At 38.2% G+C, this 6000-nt stretch overlaps 1 long non-coding RNA gene across 2 annotated transcripts in view; it reads left to right on the plus strand.

Moving 5' to 3' along the window:
* Positions 1-5617, plus strand: part of LOC138239403 (uncharacterized) — a 124577-nt gene extending 118960 nt beyond the window's left edge. Inside the window, exons 3-4 of one of the 2 annotated variants that reach the window (XR_011189877.1) lie at positions 4085-4150; positions 5251-5617. This is a non-coding gene — a long non-coding RNA (uncharacterized lncRNA). The remainder of the gene's footprint in view (positions 1-4084; positions 4151-5250) is intronic. The other variant, XR_011189876.1, reaches the window with a different exon arrangement.
* Positions 5618-6000: the final 383 nt, after the last annotated feature.

Genomic DNA, 6000 nt, shown 5'->3' on the forward strand with positions numbered 1-6000 from the left:
CACACTGTAAAAAACTAGAGTTCCTAGAACTCTGCTGGCATGCGAGGTTGGGCTTGTCCAGTCTTATGCTGGTCCTCAAGATGTGTCAGGGCAAGCTAGGAATTTTAAACTTAAATGAATTGATTGCAATAATGGGGGGGAAAGGTTAAAGAACTTTAAGAAGGACTGCAATAAGCATGAATAAGCACAACAAAAACCAAAGTGCTACAGGACTAGACACAATAAAAATCTAGAAACTCCACTACAGTAGGTCTGATGGCAGTTTCCCAGTTATACTGTATCTGAGATACTGTACGTTATTCACAACCCATTCAACAGAAACTTATTCAATGTACCAGAGCCAGTGATTGTTATAGTGTGATTAATTGTTGTACATGTTGCATAATATTTATCCACAAGAAGGGAAGAGGAAGAAGCTAATTCAGCTCCAAAACATAGAAATCTGACTCCTCTGCATTAAACTAACCTGTGAGACTCTTGCAACAGGGACAAGGGTAGTAAGCATACATTTGCTAAGCAGATGCTCTTATTCCAGGAAGACTGACAATTTATGCCAACTTTATAAGTGTAAATACAAAGAAAAGCAGATTAATACCATTACAATAAGGAACAAATTGCAAGTGTCATGCAAGAGGCATGCAAACAAAAATGACATAGTATTAGAGAATAGGGGAATTAGATACGGCACTCTCCTTAGATACATCTATCCATTTTCTAACTACTTTATCCAATTCAGGGTTCGCCAGGGAGCTGGAGCTTATTCCGGCAAGCAAAGAGCGCAAGGCAGGATTCAGCCTGGAAGGGACACCAGTCCATCACAAGGCAGACAGACACAAACACACCCACACTACGGCCAATTTTCACAGAAAACTAACCAACTCACCTACTAGTATGTTTTTGGACTGTGGGAGAAAACCCACACCAACACAGGGAGAACATACAAACTCCACACCCCAGGAATTGAACCCAGGGCCCCAAATGTGGGATACTCCCCATAAATACAAGAACATGCATGTTTTTTCTTATTTATCTGGGCAATCATTTTTACAATTATGCACTCATTTGCATCCCTCTAATTTAGGATTTCTTACCTCTTAACTCTGGTGACTCTTCCAAACTGCTAGGTTGCCCTGAGAGACTGAACATATGCAAAAGCCCCCTTATGTACCATCCTGATGGAAGCCATTCATTGCTGCACTGCAAACTCCTGAGTGGCTCTTAGGAGAGCAAACAGTCTTTCACTTGACGTCACTGCAAGCTCACTTGTGCCAAGAGGATCTCAGATGTGGATCTTGCACAGCAGGCTGAGGATACCAAAGCCAATTAAGCCCAAACCGAATGGTGTGACACTACCTCTTAATCCTGGTCACAGCCAGCTGATGACATGGCCCAGGGTCAAATCAATGATGTCAAGGATTGTGGGAGTAGGGAGCGAGCTACCCAGCTATGTTGATGAAGCCAATGCTCGGGTTTCTTTCATGGCTGGGTGAAGTCCTTTGATCTATTAACTCCAAACTATATGGGCTAGAATGGCCAATAGCTTCTTCTCATTTGTAACCCTTCTTGTATTCTTATGTTCTACGCTATATGGATGCATCTGCACTTCATTAAATGCAATTTAATGCAGAGCAGTTCTTACAGTAGATCACAAGTGGCTGTTTTGATGAATCAGTACATAAAATGTACTGGGGTTCCATTTTGGGGGGGTTCCATGCCCCATCATACTCTTCTGTTGCCACCACTGTGGAATATCCTAGGATTCATATACACTGCCCTATACTCCTCTTCCACCTCTTGAGCTGCATAAATGTGCCCAATAGAGCAGTTAAATACTCTAATCACAGTACAAAAACCCAGAAGCCAAAGGCCTTGGTTTGTAGAGAGGAGACCTCTTTGCACACAATCAAGCTGGAAGATTCTTTTGCTTAATGTTCCTCCAGGCCTTCAGCATGAACTCAGCTCTACACTGTTCAGAATGCTAGGCAGAATTTAGAATGTCTTTACTAGCAATGGTCTTATTAAAATGTTGTGTGTAGTCCTGTGAATGAATGAAACATAAATAATATACATAATCATGTTTTGGAGCTGCTTGAGACCTGTTCTAAATATATACATGTGGTAGGTACTGTAGGTGTTACTTAATCGTGGGACAGATACCACCATGAGTTCATATCCCTAGGCACCCATATCTAATTGGTTCCACTGTTATTTAACCACGGTGAATTCAAACAGCTGGCAGCATCTGGCACTGAGGGATATAAAGGCTGCTGGTGTTAAACTGAGCCTTATCTGGGGCCTATCTATTTATCACAATTTAGTGGGAATGTCAGTAAAGCTGCAGGGATCTCCATTAGTCAAATCTTGTAAGAAGGCTATCATTTAACTGCAGAATGGGCTGCATGGGATTTAGCATGACTCTGGGAGAGCACAGCCAGCAAATCTGAATAAACTAAAATGCTACATATAAATTATACCAATGGCTCCATGAAAGTGCCTGTCATAATGGCTGAAATTTTTGGAATGCTGATATTTTAGAACCAGGGCATTAGGTAATATCTTTTTCAATGGTTCTTTTCATGGGGGATGTGTGCTTGGTTTTAAGCACCGTATAATGATGAAGATTTATCTGTTGTGTGTCCAATGGTATAATAAAATAATGTCTTAAGAAATAAAGATATTTAAGTTTCCCTGTACTGAGCTAAGACATTACACAAGCAGTAATGTATACTTTATGTAAAATATACGTCACGTAACAAACACCTTTAAATACCCACCTTAATAGACAGATCAAGTTATAATTTAAGTTTATTAAAGATGTCAAAGACATAAACCTTCTGCAGGCAACTTGTACATTTCTTTGGATATTCTAATGTAAATATGGAAATGTGGAAAGAAAGCAAGATTAATTTATATTACAGACAAGTAGCCTTTTACCATTTGTCTTTTTGGTTAAAAGGTGCTTTCAAAGATTCATTTTGTCTTTCCATTTTGTGAAGGAATGTGCATTTTTTAGTAAAGTTTAAGTAGACAACCCGTCTGGGAGGATTCACCAAGAATGTTCATTTCCCATTTTTACAATTTCTCTCTGAAATTTCTTTGTGAACTTCAAAGCCTGTGGGTTTTTTTTATCAATTAAATTTGGACCATTGAAATCGTTAACAAAAAACGTTTGAGAAACATCAGAACCCACAACATGTTGTCTTAAATAGTAATACAATGATTTTTTTTATTTCATCAACCAAAGAAGGAATCACGAGCATAACTGCACTGCATTTTATAAGGAAGGAGGATATTTAGATGTTAAGTTTTAATTTCCTCTTTTCATGCAAGGTGAAACAGAACTGAGTAAAAAACAATCCAGAAATGAACAGTAATTGATAGAAAATAGAATCAACACACCATGCAAACTCAAAAACAATGCATCCATGATAAGAAACAAATTTGTTAGGGCAACCTATTTTCTATTCTAATAAATTTAGGAACTAATGCAGGATGACATCCTGCGGGGTATGCACACATACAGTAAGCTCAGACACACAAGGACATGTTAGAGGCTCCCATTATTCTCAACAGCAGGTCTTTGCAAATTGGGAGCACACTGTAGCATCTGGAGGATCTAATTGAAAATAATAGGAACATGCAACTCCCCCACAGAAGGTTTTCCAGCCCAGAATTGAGCACAAAACAAAGAGTGGAGCACCAAGCCACTGGGATATAAATGTATTAATTATATTAAAATATTAATATTTCACATAAATGATTTAAATAACACTGCTTTAGGTATGAATAAACAACTTAATATCCTATCACACTTTCATTTTGCCGGGAATGCAATGCACAGGCACTGTTTGCAGTTAATTTGAAATGCTACATTCCAAAAAAAAAGGAGAACCTGTGACAAAAGCCAAATGCTGAAAGCCTCTTCATTTCTCTGATTAATGGTGCCATGTGAAAGGCATATTCAGAATTAGAGTGTGACCAAAAAGAAGCCTTTTAAGATAATTTAGCACCAGGGTGGAAGATCTCTGATCCTTTTTGGCTGTAGGGACATATTTCTAGTCCCCTGTGTCTTTTCCCATTACAGCCTCTGAAAAGCCAAGCTAGGTGCAAGGAGGTCACGGTGTTCTCAGCATCATCTACATTCTTTGGTGTAAGTGAAGTTCTGCAAGTCTAATCAATATATCACTAGACAGCTCCCTAAATGATAATGGTATCATGTAGTTTAATCTCAAAGGATTTTCACAGCTAGAGAGTGAGTATGAGAATTGCCTAAGCATAGATGGGCCAAAATCCCCTTTGCCCTCTAGAGATGAATCTTGTTTGCTGTATGTTAAACTATTCTAGCACAATTGGGGCTTACCACTGCAATGCAGTACAGCTTCAAAGAACATGAAGTAAAGGTATTCTGGCTGACTTCTCCCTGTGAAACAGCTAATCTCAAATTTAAAAGACAATTGTCAAACTGAATTCATTTACTGTAGGTTGGGCAGTTTGCCCAAGAGAATTAATTTAAACTACATAGCACAAAGCAGGCAATGTTCGGGAAAAAAATAACTTGGTGTAATAATGCAGGGTGCAATCACAGGAAAAAGCATCATTTCGAATGTCACTTGTTGCACTATAATTGTATGAATGTAATTAACAAAAAAAGTGTGAAAGTGTATTATTAAGGCAAGCTGTTTTTGTAATCCGTTAAAGAATACAGCAGATGCCTGAAGAAAATACTGCAAATGGTTTATACATTTTCTCTCTGTGTGAAACTTGATTACATTTAAGGCAGACCATAATGTCAATGACAGAGAAAAAAGTGATAGCTGCAAGAATTAGGACAAATGGTTAAATTCCCATCTTAAGGGAAAAGCGAAAACCATTTCTGCAGTTCAATTACATTATGAAGTGAAAGCAGAATACTAACCAATCAGAGAGGCTTCTTAGAATTAGACATAAAAAAGCAGGACTACAAATGACGTACTGAACAAAACTGCCATTTCCCAATAAATAAATATTAACTTTCCAGAGTTTCACTCTGTTTCTCCTTTGTTGTGAAAGTGAAAGTGTTGGTACTGCTTTTCTGAACTTACAACCCACAAGTTCTGGCACATCTTTGTATACACAGTACCTCAAAAAAAGGGAAAACAGACCTTTTTTTTCTTGTGTTGTGCATTCACAGACAGAACTACAGTAATAGGAGCAGTAGTGATAAAAAGTTAGAAACGGTTTAAGTCTGATCATAATTCTCCCTTCCTACAGGAAATGCCAAAACAAACATCTCTATTTAAAAAAAAAAGCTGTACTGGAAGACCGCCTCTACATCTAAAGATCAACCGCCGAGCCATGACACACAGGGGAGTCATAAAGGTAATTTCTAGTTTCACAAGAACCACCGTGGCCAAGAGGCGTATCAGGGGCTGTGCCTCACACTCCGTCACTGGTGGAATGAAGTACAACAGAACCCACACAGGCTGATGCAAAACATTTGTTCCTGGATTTTGCTGAAGGTCAATGAAAGTGGTGGCTTCTGTAATGCTTACCAAATACAAATTCTTCTGCTTTAGCGAAAGAAGGGACCAGCATGTGCTGTGCAGCACATAATTAATAAAAGACTAAAGAACAACAACGTGTTTGTGCCATTTTGTTTTCAACACAGTGTGTTGTATTCAATTGTATTCACCTTGTATTATTATTAAATATCAATTCCTGTGCAAACTGGGATTTTTCACTACGCTGCGCTCTAAAGAAAATATTATCTCCAGATGTACTTCTTTTGTACAAGATATTATAATCTGACCAAAATGCACAATTGGTACATTTGCCAAACATAACTTTTTTTTCATAGAACTTCCAGCAAAACGAATCACCTTTTACAAAAAACAGTCAATTACTGTATGTTTACCCACCACTGATAAACACTATAAGTTATGGCACTCTGAATGCTACTTATAATACGTAGCAGTTGGACTGTGTCACTCATTAGTCAGAGATTTCAGACATTCAAGACTG

Source organism: Lepisosteus oculatus, chromosome 6 (assembly GCF_040954835.1).
Source record: "Lepisosteus oculatus isolate fLepOcu1 chromosome 6, fLepOcu1.hap2, whole genome shotgun sequence".
NCBI lineage: Eukaryota > Metazoa > Chordata > Actinopteri > Semionotiformes > Lepisosteidae > Lepisosteus > Lepisosteus oculatus.